Source organism: Ovis canadensis, chromosome X, assembly GCF_042477335.2.
Source record: "Ovis canadensis isolate MfBH-ARS-UI-01 breed Bighorn chromosome X, ARS-UI_OviCan_v2, whole genome shotgun sequence".
Lineage (NCBI taxonomy): Eukaryota > Metazoa > Chordata > Mammalia > Artiodactyla > Bovidae > Ovis > Ovis canadensis.
In genome coordinates, this window is record NC_091727.1 from 67449631 (window position 1) to 67466628 (window position 16998).

At 39.0% G+C, this 16998-nt stretch overlaps 1 long non-coding RNA gene across 2 annotated transcripts in view; it reads left to right on the top strand.

The window, feature by feature from the left end:
* The first annotated feature begins 1247 nt into the window (after nt 1-1247).
* LOC138931087 (uncharacterized) overlaps nt 1248-16998 on the top strand; it is a 187448-nt gene continuing 171697 nt past the window's right edge. The window contains exon 1 of one of the 2 annotated variants that reach the window (XR_011446405.1): nt 1248-1449. This is a non-coding gene — a long non-coding RNA (uncharacterized lncRNA). The remainder of the gene's footprint in view (nt 1450-16998) is intronic. The other variant, XR_011446404.1, reaches the window with a different exon arrangement.

Consider the following 16998-nt stretch of genomic DNA (forward strand, 5'->3'; position numbering starts at 1 on the left):
TGCTGATTACTTATATGTATTTCTTTAAAATCCAGACAGAAAACATCCCTAGAGCATCAGAGCAAACCTGTCATAGGCTTCATTACCTTTCTACTTATAATTAAATCACTGCAGAGAGATGTTGTGTACCTAGCTTAAAATAAATACATTTTGTTGTATAACCAAGAGATATGCCACTTGATGGAAAAAAGTTAATTGAAGCCACAGATTCTCTGCGATACCCAGAATTGATCTTCCATTTATCCTGGGTTGCCTGCCTGACTCCATCCTCTCTTAAAGTGACTTGTTTCTCAAGAGTTCAGCAGTTCCTCTTGCAATTGATTTCTGGTGTCTACTGACCAGTTTCCAAATCGTGCTCAAATATAGCTAAACCTCAGGAAAGGATGTACTTTAAGCTTAAATTAAGACCCTTTCACCTCACTACACACATTACTGACAACACAAATTGGCTGCTGTATGCTGTATTTTACATAAGAATGGCCACACATCAAGGCCCAGGTGTTTATTCAATTCTCTACCATTACCTCCTATTTGAGGATGATAATAGCAACATAAAGAAAGAGAAAGTAATGATGCATATGAATAGAATGAGGTGTTCTATGCTGGGTTCTTGTAGAAAGTTAGAGATAACTTTAGAACGTAGAAACTATTCCTTTGGAAAGGAATTAAGACCTCTAAATTGTCTCTTCCTTAACTGTGCGGCACAAACCTTCCCCAACTAACCTTTCACACCATTCACATGTAATGCATTACAAACAAGTTTCAGTCTGGGTTTTAAAAAATGTGTTGGTGGCTTACATCCAGCTAGTACATTTTCCCTCATGGAGAGGAACCAAAAAAGATAAACGTTTTGATAAATATAGACGTTGAATGACTAACACTTTCACTTTCTGAGCCTTATTTTCCTCATCTATAAAATACGAAAAAATCAGATCTCAGTTTACCTTATCATTTTGTGATACTTTGGTAAAATAACAGAAAGATAAATTAGTGTATTAAAAAATGTCACACATGTGTGAGGTGAAAGTTGACTAGAACGAGAGATATGTAGAAATGTGGAAAGGGGTCGGGACAAAGGTAAAAGAAATTTGGGATAGAAAAAGAAAAAAGAAGTGAAGGAAAAGAAAACGAGGAATAAGGAGGTAATTTCAGCGGCGATAAAGGCTGTAATAGGAAGCGCAACCTCTCAGGAACACTGGGGGAGGGGCCGCAGGGCGGCTGGGTCACGTTGCCGGGGGAGCCATTTTGGGAGTGCACGGCGGTTCTGCGCGGGGCCTATTTGGCTGTGACGCCTAGCCCAGGTTTCTACCGCCCTAGGGCTCATCTAAAACCTAAGATGGCGGCATTTGCATAGGGTGTAAGCGCTGCAGGCATACTTTATGTGAAAAGACGGCCAAAGGACGAGTCTCCTAAGGAATGTCCAGAAACTAGCGGATTATTTGTGTTGTGGTGAGTGCTGAAACTCGCATCGAGTTGAAAAGTGACCATTAGTAAGGTTACACACTTCGGCATCGCATGGCCTGACTGAGTGGGGGAGGAGCCGGTCTACATTTCATTTTTCTCTCTCTTCAAAATATTGGAGAGTAATTTCTCTCTCCTTAATCACTTTACTATCACGGATGAGGATAGGTGGTTGCAGAAACTAGCTCCTAGTGGGTATTCTGGGTCGTTTTCCTTTTTTTTTTTTTAACTTGTTTGAATGGGTTTTTATTGACACCATGCCGCCGCAAAATTCTCTCTCCCTAAGGCGCTTTCAGGAACTGCTTAACTGTTGGGCCTGCGGGTCCTTAATTCCTAAGGGCTGCCTTTCCATGTGCAAACTTAGTTTTGATAGACCAATCAGTTTGTAATATACTCATGGTGGGCTCGATTAAAATAATTTTTTTCTATGCCCTTTATATATACTTCAGATGAGGACTTTTGGTCTTATAATACTTAACATTTGTCCAGGAAACATCTTAGAGATCGAGGGGTGTGTGTGTGTGTGTGTGTGTGTGTGTGTGTGTGTGTGTGTGTGTATAGATAATATTTCAGGGAGTTGCTACATTATATTGTGAATTGTTAGCTTGTTTACTCACTAAGTAAGAAAAGAGCTAAATTTCCTGTGTTCAGATCTCTTGGTGAAAATAAATTTATGTTAAGCATAATATCATTACATGTTTACTATATGGGAAGACAGTAAAACTGAATTTAATCTATTAAATGCTTATGTGGTTAAAAGAAATTTCCCTCAAGAAATGCCCACATCTCGCTCATACTTTGCTGGAAAGACTATGAATTGCTGCAACCTTTAAAAAAAATGATCTGACAGTATGTAAGGAAATAAAAAAATACGAATATTGCTTGACTAAATACTGGAACTTAATATTCTGACTTTTAAGAATCCATTCTACAGAAATAAATGTACCAGTGTGTAAGGATATATGAACAAGGATGCCTTTGTAGCTTTGTTTGTGTGACAACTGGAAACAACCTGTATATCCGTCAGTAGGAGAGTGTTTGAATAAATCTTGGGACATTCATATTATGAGATATTTTGTAACTGTGGAAACAGATTTACCTCTATTGATCTAGAGAATGCTATAATGGATTGTTATGTGAAGAATGTAAGCTATAAAATACTGTCTAGTATAATTTAATGTTTTTGGTGGTGGTGGTGAGTGATGAGGGCTTCCCTGGTAGCTCAGCTAGTAAAGAATTGTATGCGATGTAGGAGACCCGATTCCTGGGTCGGGAAAATCCCCTGGAGAAGGGCTAGGCTACCCACTCCAGTACTCTTGCCTGGAGAATTCCATGGAGAGAGGAGCCTAGTGGGCTATACATTCCGTAAGGTTGCACAGAGGCAGACACGACTGAAGTGATTAAGCAGCAACAGCAGTGAGTGATGAAGGAATGTTGGATAAACTTTTTTTTCTTTGTCTTTTTGGGGGGCCTTCTATAATATGTTATGAAATACTTAAGAGATATAGAAACATATAAAGAATAACACAGTGAACCTCTTTTCTCACCAGCAAAACATAAAAGACTAAACATTACCATTATAGTTGGAGTGCTCTGTTTACCCATCCCTGATTGCATCCCTTCCTTCCTCCTCAGAAATAACCATTATTTTAAATTGATTCTTGTGACTTCCCTGGTAGTCCAATGACTAAGAAGACTCAGTGCATCCAATGCAGGGGGCCTGGTTCAATCCCTGGTAGGGGGAACTAGATCCTGCCTGCAGCAACTAAGACCAGGTACAGTCAAATAAATATTTAAGAAAAAAAAAAGTGATTCTTTTCCCCATGCATTTCTTAAACTTCTGTGATGTAATGAACTTTTTTCTAGCATGGGTTATTTTTTATACGTTTTGAAGGGAAATTTTTAAAAGTTGAATTTTAAGTGTTGGGCTGCAGTAACAGGGACCAATTGAAATTTCTTCTAAATTTGAGGGCAGAATCCAGTTTTTTTAAAAAAGAAATTAAACCAGGAAACAAGTGTTGGCAAGGAAGTAAAGAAATTGGAGCTCTCATACATTGCTGCTGGGATGTAAAATGGTGCAGCCACTGTGGAAAATAGTTTGACAGTTTCTCTATAAGTTAAATGTAGAATTATCACACTTCCTTGTTGACACTTGTTATCTCCTTTTTTTTTTTTAAATTTAAAAATTACAACCATTCTAGTGTGTTTGGAGTGTTATATCATTGTGGTTTAGATTCAAATTTCCCTAATCACCAATGATTTTGGCTACCTTGATGCACTTATTGGCCATTTGTGTATTTTTAATTTGAGTGTCTTTGTTGTTGAGCTATAAATTCTTTGCATATTCTGGATAGTAATCTGATCATATATATATATATATATAATATTTAGAATTTTGCAAATTTCCCCCCATTATGTATATGTTTTTTACAGGTTCTTGGTAATGTCCTTTGGTATACAGATTTTTTAAGTTTTCTTTATTTTTTTCTTTTTTTGCTTGTACTTTTGGTGTCAAATCTAAGAATTCTTTGCTAAATTCTTTGCCAAATAAATCTAAGAAGATTTATCTTTATGTATTTTTCTAAGTGTTCTATGGTTTTAGCTCTTATATTTATGTCATATATTCATTTTGGGTTATTTTTATGTATGATATGAGATCCAATTTTATTCTTTTACATGTGCATAGCCAGTTGTCCCAGCACCACACATTGGAGAGACTGTCCCCCATTGAATGGTCTTGGCACACTTGTTGAAATCAGTTGGCTTAGGTGTATGGGTTTATTCTGGTCTTTCAAATTTATTTCATTTGTCTCTGTGCCTATCCTTATTCCACTGCCATACTTTTGATTACTGTTGATTGTGTTAATTTTTAAAATTGAGAAGTGTCAATCTTCCAACTTTGTTCTTTATCAAGATTGTTTTGGCTATTCGGGGCTTCTTGTAATTCCATATGAATTTTAGGATTATCCTGTCCATTTCTTTTTAAATCATATAGAAAAAATAAGAGGGGTTACAAACCAAAAATACAATAATACTAGCTTATATATTTACCTATGTAGTTACCTTTGCTGCTGCTGCATGCATGCTCAGTCACTCAGTTGTATCCACCTCTTTGTGACCCCATGGACTGTAGCCCACCAGATTCCTCTGTCCATGGGATTTCCCAGGCAAGGATACTGGAGTGGGTTGCTATTTCCTCCTCCAGGGGATCTACCTGACCCAGGGGATCAAACCTGAGTCTCTTGGGTTTCCTGCATTGGCAGGCAGATTCTCTACCACTGAATCACCTGGGAATCCCTTGTAGTTACCTTTGCCTGTGTTCTTTATTTCTTCATATAGTTTCGAGTTCATCTATTATCCTTCCATTTTATTCTGAAGATCTCCCTTTGTCAGTTCTTATAGGGCATGTCTGTCAGCAGTGAACTTCCTCAGCTTTTGTTTATCTGGGAATGTCTTAATGTCTCCTTCAGTTCTCTTTTGATAGATTTATTGAAATATAATTCACATACCATACAATCCACCCATTTAAAGTGTACAGTTCAGTAGGTTTTTAGTATATGTGCAGCCATCACCAAATCTTTCAACATTTTCATCACTCTAAGAGGAAGTCCATATGCTTTAGCCATAAGCCAGATGGTTGGATGGCATCACAGACTCAATGGACATGGGTTTGGGTGGACTCTGGAAGTTGGTGATAGACAGGGAGGCCTGGTGTGCTGTGGTTCATGGGGTTGCAAAGAGTCAGACACGACTGAGCAACTGAACTGAACTGAACTGCCCCTTGAACCCCACCTGCCCAGCCCTAGGTAACCACTAATCTACTTTTATCTCTGTAAAATTTCCAGTTTAGAATATTTCATATGAATAGAATCATATGGCCTTTTGTGATTGCCTTCTTTCATTTAGCATACTGCTTCAAAGTTCATGTATGTTGTAGCATGTATCAGTACTGTATATCCCATTTATGACTTCCATTCATAGAATGGATATACTACATTTCCTTTGTTCATCCATCTGGACATTTGGGTTGTTTCTACCTTTAGGCTATCAAGAATGATTCTGCTAAAACATTCATGTACAAGTTTCTGTATAGAAATATGTTTCCATTTCTATAGGTGTATACTTAAGAGTTATTGCTGGATCATATAGCAACTCTGTGTTTAATAGTTTGAGACACTGTTAGACTTTTTTCCAAAGTGGCTGCACCATTTTACACTCAGCAGTATGAGGGCTCTAACTTGTTTACATTCTCACCAGCACTTATCATTATCGACTTTATCCAATTCTGGCCATCCTGCTGCTGCTGCTGCTGCTGCTGCTGCTGCTGCTGCTGCTGCTACTGCTACTAGGCTGCTTCAGTCGTGTCCGACTGTGCAACCCCATAGACGGCAGCCCATCAGGCTCCCCATCCCTGGGATTCTCCAGGCAAGAACACTGGAGTGGGTTGCCATTTCCTTCTCCAGAGCATGAAAGTGAAAAGTGAAAGTGAAGTCGCTCATTCCTGTCTGACTCTTAGTGACCCCATGGACTGCAGCCCACCATCCTAGAGGGTGTGAAATGGTATCTCATTGTAGTTTCCTTTCCTACAAGGTTAGGTCCCTGATGTTGTTCTTTAGGGAGGTGCAATTTGAATATACCCACCATCACCCTGGGATGAGTTTTGTTAGAGCTGTCTTTCTTTGACCACACCCAGCAGCCAGCAGCCAAGCTCCATTTACTGATCCTTTGTTTTCCATAATGCCCGAGGGCATAAACTACTCTGAAAACTAATTCAATCAAATTGTGAGTCCTTTGAAGAAATAGTTAGCAGAGGTTAGTGTTTGATATTTGTTCTGGCTCCAAGAGGGTTCTTTCCAGTAGCCTTACTGCCGATTTCTTACCTGCAAACTCGTTGACCTACAGTTCGGCGTATATTTTGAATCTTCTCCCAATTGCTTTTCTTTACAGTTCAGTCAGTCAGTTCAGTCGCTCAGTTGTGTCCGACTCTTTGTGACCCCATGGACTGTAGCATGCCAGGCCTCCCTGTCCATCACCAACTCCTGGAGTTTACTCAAGCTCATGTCCATTGAGTTGGTGATGCCATCCAACCATCTCATCCTTTGTCGTCCCCTTCTCCTCCTGCCCTCAATCTTTCCCAGCATCGGGGTCTTTTCCAATGAGTCAGCTCTTTGCATCAGGTGACCAAAGTATTGGAGTTTCAGCTTCAATATCAGTCCTTCCAATGAACACCCAGGACTGATCTCCTCTAGGATGGACTGGTTGGACCTTCTTGCAGTCCAAGGGACTCTCAAGAGTCTTCTCCAACACCACAGTTCAAAAGCATCAATTCTTGGGCACTCAGCTTTCTTCATAGTCCAACTCTCACATCCATACATGACTACTGGAAAAACCATAGCTTTGACTAGATGGACCTTTGTTGGCAAAGTAATGTCTCTATTTTTTAATATGCTATCTAGCTTGGTCATAACTTTTCTTCCAAGGAACAAGCGTCTTTTAATTTCATGGCTGCAATCATCATCTGCAGTGATTTTGGAGCCCCCCAAAATAAAGTCTGTCACTGTTTCCTCTGTTTCCCCATCTATTTGCCATGAAGTGATGGGACCAGATGCCATAATCTTAGTTTTCTGAATGTTGAGCTTTAAGCCACTTTTCATTTTCATCAAGAGGCTCTTTAGTTTTTCTTCACTTTCTGCCATAAGGGTGGTGTCATCTGCATATCTGAGGTTATTGATATTTCTCCCAGCTATCTTGATTCCAGCTTGTGCTTCTTCCAGCTCAGCGTTTCTCATAATGTACTCTGCATATAAGTTAAATAAGCAGGGTGACAATATACAGCTTTGACATAATCCTTTCCATATTTGGAACCAGTCTGTTGTTCCGTGTCCAGTTCTCACTGTTGCCTCCTGATCTGCATATAGATTTTCTTTACAACCTTGCTGTTTTTTCAGTGCTCCTCTAGGCTTGACTTTCTCCATGGTCTTGCAAATGAAGTCAGTTCAGTTCCTTTGAGAAGAGAATAGGAGCTATCTGTTTTAAAGTCTTACTTTTTCCCTCAAGCAAAAGCTTTGAGTCTGGTCTCTGGAGGTGGGGGTAGGGACAATGTCAAGTTTCTGAGTGACAGTTCTGTTGTGCTAGATGAGTGCTTAGTGGAGGGGAGAGTGCAACCAGAGGTCCTCTCAGTTTACCGTTTACTCCTCACAACCCAGGGCAAGGATGTTCAGGGCCCCAGTATTCTCCATATATCACATCCAGTTAAAGTTTTCATTCTGCCACTGGGGGTTAGGTTGCAGAAAGGAACCCCTACCTCTAAACCACAATTGTTCAGGACTCAGCCCTAGCAACAGGCTAGGTAGCTGGATGGCAAAGTCTAATGCCCTGTACTTCCAAAGAAGAAAGCCCTCTAAATGGGACTTGGGGGTGGTGGTGGTGGAGAGAGAATTTTTTGCCTTGAATTCAGGAGTCTTGAGTAGAGTCTTCCTCTCTGAGCTAGGATGGGAGAAGGAGGGAGGGAGAGAGTAGTCTTGGTTCAGATACCATAGGCTCACTTTTCTTAGTGAATTTTAAAATATGTTCTTGAATAGATATTTCTTCATTTGTTGTTTGTTCTTAAAACCACTTCCAGAGGGTTTAAATGGTTGCTTTTTTTTTTCTTTTAATAGTTTTTATCAGTTTCAGTGGGGAACAGGACACTCGAGCTCCTCACGCTGTCTTGCCATAAGTTAATCTCTTTCCTTTCTTTTTGAAAGATTGTTTTATCAGAAATAGATTCATTGATTCAGAGCTCTTTTACCTCCCAGCAATTAAAATATGCCATTCCATTGCCTCTGGCTTCCATGGTTTCTGTTGATGAGTTACCTTTCTTAATTTTAGGATTCTCTCTTTTTCTTGGTTTTCAACATTTTAATTGTACTATGGCTCAGTGTGGATCTCTTTGAGTTTATTCTATTCCGGATTCATTAGATTTCTTAAGATATGTAGATTGGGCATTGTTTCTTCAAACACTCCTTTTTCATAATTACCCTTTATTCGAATTTGAAAACTGAATGAAGAACAGAGAATATTGTTTCCTTAGTTTTGGTCTGCATTTTGGATAAAAAAATAGCATACAGAAATATAATTTGGGGACCTGTGAAGAATATTGAAGGATTAGAACAGCTTTAATTAGACTAAATCAGACTAAATCTAAAACCTTTTCACAGATTGATAAGATGAAGATACAAAGCAGACAATGATAATCGATACTTGGAGATCACTTAGAAAATTGAGAGGAGTCAGACTGGGCCCATCTTACAATACAGAAGTTTTGTGGCTTGTGCTTCTGAATTGTATGTCTTAAAACTTATAATGAACACCTGAGTTGTATAGAGATGAGAGAGGTTACAACTTCAGATCCCAAGTTATATATGAAGCCTGTTTAGTCCTGCAGGATTCTGAATATTTCTTCAAGGTTCTCTGTCATTTTAATAAAAATAGATCTATTACTTCTGTTTATTTTATATTTGGTACACTCGATATACTTTACTCACCAAGTCATTGGAACTCTTAAAAATTCTAAATAATTGGTAAACCATTTCACAGATTAGAAACTTGAAGTTTATTTGGGGACTGATCCACCTATAGTCATGGTTAAATATTGGCAGCTCAGGGATTTTGTTTGCTTTATGATGTATCTGTAGATGTACTTAAAATGGATGGGGAAAACAGTTTTGTTTTGTGTTCTCAAATTTTATAATAACCTATCTGGAAGTGCGAATTATGACTTGATTTGAACATTTCCAGGTTGTGTTACACTATACCTCATGTGATATTTCTTTTCAGTAAATAGTTGTTGTTTAGAATGTATATATCTATATCCCTGATTATGTTTAAAGGGCACATGGAAAGTCAGCAGAAAAATGCATATGCCTGAAACACCAAATGCTATGCATATAGTGCCCTTCTACAATGCCTCCCTTAGAATTTGTCAGGAATGCTGTCTTAGAAGCAAAGTATCCATGATGTTTTAGAAAGCAAGGAAGTAAGTGTGGATTTCAATCAAGAATTGCAGGCCTTGCTGGACACATCCCAGGGAACATTTTTCAAAGATGTGATGCTGGAGAATGTGTCTGGTCTCTTAGTGAGTATGTCAACATTGACTTTTTTTTTTTTTCCTTCAAATATTCTTGATATCCCTTTCTCTCCTTCTTTTTCTTTTGGATCTCTTATTTTGTTGGTATGCTTGATGCTGTCTACGGGTCTCTTAGTTTCTTTTCCCATTTCTCCCACCCTCCATCCCTGCCTCTGGCAACCACCAGTTTGTTCCCTGTATCTACGATTTAAAAAAAAAAAAAAAAGATTTCACATACAAGAGATCATACAGCCTTTGTCTTTGTCTAACTTCTTTCACTTAACATAATGCCCTTGAGGTCCATCTGTATTGTCAAAAATGGCAAGATTTTATTACTTTTTATGGCTAACATTCCATTGTATTTATATATTATATACACACATTGTTGTTGTTTAGTTGCTAAGTTGTTTCCGACTCTCTTGCAACTCCATGGACTATATATATAGCCTGCCAGGCTCCTCTGTCCATGGCATTTCCCAGGCAAGAATACTGGAGTGGGTTGCCATTTCCTTCACCAGCGGATTGTCCCAATTCAGGGATCAAAACCTTGTCTCCTGCATTGGCAGGCATGGGCTTCCCCAGTGGATCAGTGATAATGAAGCTATCTGCCAATGCAGGAGATGTGGGAGATACAAGTTTGATCCCTGGGTTGGGAAGATCCCTGGGTTGGGAAGATCTCTTTTGTGGGGGGTGGGGGGGAATGGCAAGCCATTTCAGTATTCTTGCAGAGAATTTCTTGAAAATCCCATGGACAGAGGAGATTGGTGGGCTGTAGTCCATAAGGTCACAAAGTGTTGGACATGACTGAGCAAGCAAGCACACACACACACACATGCACATACATACACATACATCCCACAATTTCTTTATCCATTAATCTATTGGTGGACGTTTAAGTTGTTTCCATACCTTGACTATGTAGATGATGCAGCAGTGATCATGGGAGAGCAAATGTCTTTTCAAGTTAGCTTTTTTATTTTCTTCAAATTGTTGTTCAGTTGGCAAGTCGTGTCTGACTCCTCGTGACTCCATGGACTGCAGCATGCCAGGCTTCCCTCTTCTTCACCATCTCCTGGAGTTTGCTCCTGGAGTTTTCATGTCCATTGCATCAGTGATGCCATCCAACTATCTCATCCTCTGTCTTCGTCTTTTCCTTCTGCCTTCAATCTTTCCCAGCATCAGGGTCCTTTTAAATGAGTTGGATCTTCCCATCAGATGGCTAGAGTACTGGAGCTTCAGCTTCAGCATCAATCCTTCCAATGAACATTCAGGGTTGATTTCCTTTAAGATGGACTGGTTTGATCTCCCTGCTGTCCAAGGGACTCTCAAGAGTCTTCTCCAGCACCACAGTTCAAAAGCATCAAGTCTTTGGTGCTCTGCCTTCTTTATGGTGCAGCTCTCACAACCGTACATGACTACTGGAAAGGCCTTGACTATGTGGACCTTTGTTGGCAAACTGATGTCTCTACTTTTTAATATACCGTCTAGCTTTGTCACAGCTTTCCTGCCAAGAAGCAATGGTCATCTTATTTCATGGCTGTAGTCACAATCCACAGTGATTTTACAGCCCAAGAAGAGGAAATCTGTCCCTGCTTCCCCCTTTTCCCCTTCCATTTGTCATGAAATAATGGGGCTGGATGCCATGACTTTAGTTTTTTTTTAATATTTAGTTTTAAGCCAGCTTTTTCACTATCCTCCTTCACCCTCATCAAGAGACTCTTTAGTTCCTCTTCACTTTCTGCCATTAGAGTGATATTATCCACATATCTGAGGTTGTTGATATTTCTCTCAGCAATCTTTTTTTTTGTTTTTTTTTCTCTCCTGGCAGTCTTGATTTCCAACTTGTGACTCCTCCAGCCCAGCATTTCACGTGATGTGCTCTGCATATAAGTTAAATAAACAGGGTGACAGTAAACAGCCTTATACTCCTTTCTTAATCCTGAACCAGTCAGTTGTTCCATACAAGGTTCTAACTGCTGCTACTTGACTGGCATACAGGTTTCTCAGGAGACAGGTAAAATGGTCTGGTATTCCCATTTCTTTGAGAGTTTCCTATAGTTTATTATGATCCACACAGTCAAAGCTTTTAGCAGAGTCGATGAAACATAAGTAAATGTTTTTCTGGAATTCCCTTGCTTTCTCTATGATCCAGTGAATGTTGGCAGTTTGACCTCTGGTTTCTCTGCCTTTTCTGAATCAAGCTTGTACATCTGGAAGTTCTTGGTTCACATGTCCTGTCATGCAGGATTTTGAGTATAACCTCACCAGCATTGGAGATGAGTGCAATTGTCTGGTAGTTTGAACATTCATTTGTACTGCCCTTCTTGGGAATTGGGATGAGGATTTCTTTGGATAAATATCCAGATGTGAACTTGGTGGATCATAAGGTAGTTCTGTTTTTAATTTCTGAGTAACGTCCATACTGTTTTCCATAGTGGCTGTACCAGTTTACATTCCTACCAACAGTACATAAGAGTTCCCTTTTCTCCACATCCTCACTGCTTATTTCTTGTCTTTTTAATAATAGTCATTGTGGTTTAATTGGCATTTCCCTGGTGATTAATGATATTGAGCATCTTTTCATGTACCTGTTGGCTGTCTCTGTGTCTTCTTTGAAAAAATGTTATATGGCTCTTCTGCCCATTTTTTAATTGGGCTGTATAACTATCTTATGGCAGTAGTTTTTAACTACCAATATGTTGGGAAAGAATGGTAAGGTAACAAAAAGTTTCACTTTGAAAAGTGAATAAAGTAGATTTAAAAAACAATGTCAGGCTGGCATAGATCTGGAAAATACCTATATGAGGAAAATATCAGTTGAAGCTGACTCTGAAATGACATAGATGACAGAATTAATGGCTTTCTGTTACTGTTGTTCAGTCACTCAGTCTTGTCTGACTCTTTGTGACACGATAGACTGCAGCACACCTGCCATACCTGTCCTTCACCATCTCCTGGTGCTTTCTCAAACTCATGTCCATTGAGTCGGTGATGCCATCCAACCATCTCATCCTCTGTCTTCCCCTTCTCCTCCTGCCTTCAGTCTTTCTCAGCATCAGGGTCTTTTCTAACGAATTGGCTCTGCACATCAGGTGGCCAAAGTAATGGAGCTTCAGCATCTGTCCTGATGAATATTCAGGGTTGATTTCCTTTAGGATTGACTTGCTTGATCTCCTTGCAGTCCAAGGGACTCTCAAGAATCTTCTCCAACACCACAGTTCAAAAGCATCAATTCTTCGGCAGTCAACTTTCTTTATGGTCCAACTCTCACATCCATACATGACTATTGGAAAAACCATAGCTTTGACTAGACAGACCTTTGTTGGAAAAGTAATATCTCTGCTTTTTAATATGCTGTCTAGGTTGGTCATAACTTTTCATCCAAGGAGTAAGTGTCTTAATTTCATGGCTGCAGTCACCATCTGCAGTGATTTTGGAGCCCGCCCAAAAATATTCTCTCACTGTTTCCATTGTTTCCCCATCTATTTTCCATGAAGTGATGGGACTGGATGCCATGATCTTCGTTTTTTGAATGTTGAGTTTTTTTTGTTTTTGCCCTTTAATCTTTTTTTTTTTTTTTTACTTTATTTTACTTTACAATACTGTATTGGTTTTGCCATGCATTGACATGAATCCACCACGGGTGTATGAATGTTGAGTTTTAAGCCAGCTTTTTCACTCTCCTCTTTCACCTTCATCAAGAGGCTCTTTAGTTTTTCACTTTCTGCCATAATGGTGATGTCATCTGCATATCTGAGGTTATTGATATTTCTCCCGGCAATCTTGATTCCAGCTTGTGCTTCTTCCAGCCCGGCATTTCTCATGATGTACTCTGCATATAATTTCAATAAGCAAGGTGATAATATACAGCCTTGACTTACTCCTTTCACAGATTGGAACCAGTCTGTTCTCTGTCTGGTTCTAATTGTTGCTTCTTGACCTGCATGCAGGTTTTTCAGGAGGCAGTTCAGCTGGTCTGGTATTCCCATCTCTTTAAGAATTTTCCACAGTTTGTTGTGATCCACACAATCAAAGGCTTTGGCCTAGTCAACAAAGCAGAAGTAAATGTTTTTCTGGAGCTCTCTTGTTTTTTCCATGAACCAATGGATGTTGGCAATTTGATCTCTGGTTCCTCTGCCTTTTCTGAATCCAGCTTGAACATCTGGAATTTCTCAGTTTATGTACTGTTAAAGCATAGTTTGGATAATTTTGAGCATAAAACAGTTGTTGTGAATGTAGAAGAATGACTAAAAATGTTGTTGAATTATGAAAAATATAAGAAAGATTTAACTTCTGAGGATGAAAAATGTAATTGTCTTTAAACTTTAACTTCTTTAAGGAGTTTCCTGTCATCTTTCTGTTATTAATTTCTAGTTGAATTATATTATGGTTTGAGAAAATACTTTGTATATTTTCAGTTTTGTTGTTGTTACTGAAGGAGGTGCACAGTGAGGCCAAAGAAACCAAAACGTCCAGTTTGGAGCAGAGAAAAGTGTATTTCAGGGCCAAGCAGGGAGATATGTGTGGCTTTTGCTCAAAAAACACCTAACTCCCCAAGGGTTTCAGCAAAGCATTTTTAAAGGCAGGATGAGGGAGGGACGTTCCAGGGTTTGCGATCAGCTCCTGCACAATTCTTTGGTTTATGTCAACATTACCAGTCCTTAGGCTCCATATCTGCATAATCAAGTAGTTAATTTTCTTCCATTTGGTGGTGGTATTTAGCATCTGAAAAACTCAGGAAATATGCATGCTGCTGCTGCTGCCTCTAAGTTGCTTCAGTCGTGTCCGACTCTGTGCGATCCCATAGATGGAAGCCAACCAGGCTCCCCCATCCCTGGGATTCTCCAGGCAAGAGTACTGGAGTGAGCTGCCATTTCCTTCTCCAATGCATGAAAGTGAAAAGTGAAAGTGAAGTCGCTCAGCTGTGTCCGACTGTTAGTGACCCCATGGATTGCAGCCTACCAGGCTCTGCCACCCATGGGATTTTCCAGGCAAGACTACTGGAGTGGGGTGCCATTGCCTTCTCCAGAAATATGCATGAGGTACTGTTATTTGGGTACTTCAAAGAGGAGCTACAGTAGGAGTATATGGGGGAGGGGTCTGTCGTGTGGGATCCTGCTTGGAGCTGGTTATTTAGTGTCCCACTCTTTTGTGACCATATGGACTGTAGCTTCCAGTCTCTTCTGTCCATGGGATTCTCCAGGCAAGAATACTGGAGTGGGTGGCCATGCCCTCCTCCAGGGGATCTTTCCAAGCCAGGGATCAAACCCACATCTCCTGCATTGGTAGGCTGGTTCTCTACCTGCTAGTTATATTGCCATATACTTCATTGATTGCATGAAGTATAGTTTATTTAGCTAATCTCTTATGTATAGGCATTCAGATTCTTTCTAGTGTTTTCCAACTGCTAACAAGGCTACAATGAATACATTTGTGTATATAAATTTTTATATTGTTGAAGATGTATCTATAGGGTAGATACTCGTATAAGAGTTATTAATTGCTTTGCTCTTTTAAGTATTGCCAAATATCCTTCCAAAATGATTGTACAGTTTGCATTTGTACCGGCCATATGCGAGAGTGCCTATGTCCTCACAGCTTCACCAATTGAATGTGTTTTCCTTATACATAATATATACATGAATGTGCATGTATGTTTGTATTTGTTTTAAGCAAATGTAGGAACTTATCAAACATGCTGTTTATATTTTTTGCATTTAAAAATGAACATGGTTATAAGTACATATATATTCATACATTAGATATGCATACATGCTTCTATTTGCAGTGGCTTCTTACTTTTCCTTTATATGTGTTTACCATATTCAACCAAGGATCTCTTAATTAAACTTTTTTCAGTCCTTTCACTATCATATACAATGGCGTGGTTATTTTGGAATAGTTGTAAATTCACATATAGTTGTAAGAAATAATAAAGAGAGAACCCATGTATCGTTTACCCAGTTTTTACCAATTGTAACATTTTGCAAAACTTGAGGAAACAAAACAAGGATTGATATTGATACAGCCCATTGTTCTTATTCAGATTTCCCAATTTTCAAATTTTAAAAATACTGCCAATTTGGTGAGGAATGACATCCCAGTGTTTTTTAAATTTGGATATAAAAATTTGGGGGGTTTGAACTTTTTCTCATTTAAGTGTCATTTTTATAGTTTTTTTGTTTTGCAAGTAGTTGTTTCTTTTCTTCCCATTTATTTATTGGGCTTTTGGTTATTTTTGGCTGCAATTTCAAGTAATTATTTATATGTTTAAAGGGATAAAATGCAAATATTTTCTTCAAGTTTATTTGTCTTTTTTCAATTTATTTTTATTTTTTATTTTTTTATTTTTAAATTAATTAATTTTTTTTTTTTTTTACTTTACAATACTGTATAGGTTTTGCATACATCAACATGAATCTGCCATGGGTGTACATAAGTTCCCACTCCTGAACCCCCCTCCCACCTCCCTCTCCATACCATCCCTCTGGGTTATCCCAGTGTACCAGCCCCAAGCATCCTGTATCCTGCATCGAACCTAGACTGGCGATTCGTTTCTTATATGATATTATACATGTTTCAATGCTATTCTCCCAAATCATCCTGCCCTCTCCCTCTCCCACAGAGTCAAAAAGTCTGTTCTGTACGTCTGTGTCTCTTTTGCTGTCTCGCATACAGGGTTATTGTTAACATCTTTCTAAATTCCATATATATGTGTTAGTAAACTGTATTGGTGTTTTTCTTTCTGGCTTACTTCACTCTGTATAATCGGCTCCAGTTTCATCCACCTGATTAGAATTGATTCAAATGTATTCTTTTTGATGGCTGAGTAATACTCCATTGTGTATATGTACCACTGCTTTCTTATCCATTCATCTGCTGATGGACATCTAGGTTGCTTCCATGTCCTGGCTCTTATAAACAGTGCTGCGATGAACATTGGGGTACACGTGTCTCTTTCAATTCTAGTTTCCTCGGTGTGTATGCCCAGCAGTGGAATTGCTGGGTCATAAGGCAGTTCTATTTCCAGTTTTTTAAGGAATCTCCACACTGTTCTCCATAGTGGCTGTACTAGTTTGCATTCCCACCAAGAGTGTAAGAGAGTTCCCTTTTCTCCACACCCTCTCCAGCATTTATTGCTTGTAGACTTTTGGATCTCAGCCATTCTGACTGGTGTGAAATGGTACCTCATTGTGGTTTTGATTTGCATTTCTCTGATAATGAATGATGTTGAGCATCTTTTCATGTGTTTGTTAGCCATCTGTATGTCTTCTTTGGAGAAATGTCTATTTAGTTCTTTGGCCCATTTTTTGATTGGGTCGTTTATTTTTCTGGAGTTGAGCTGCATAAGTTGCTTGTATATTTTTGAGATTAGTTGTTTGTCCGTTGCTTCACTTGCTATTATTTTCTCCCATTCTGAAGGCAGTCTT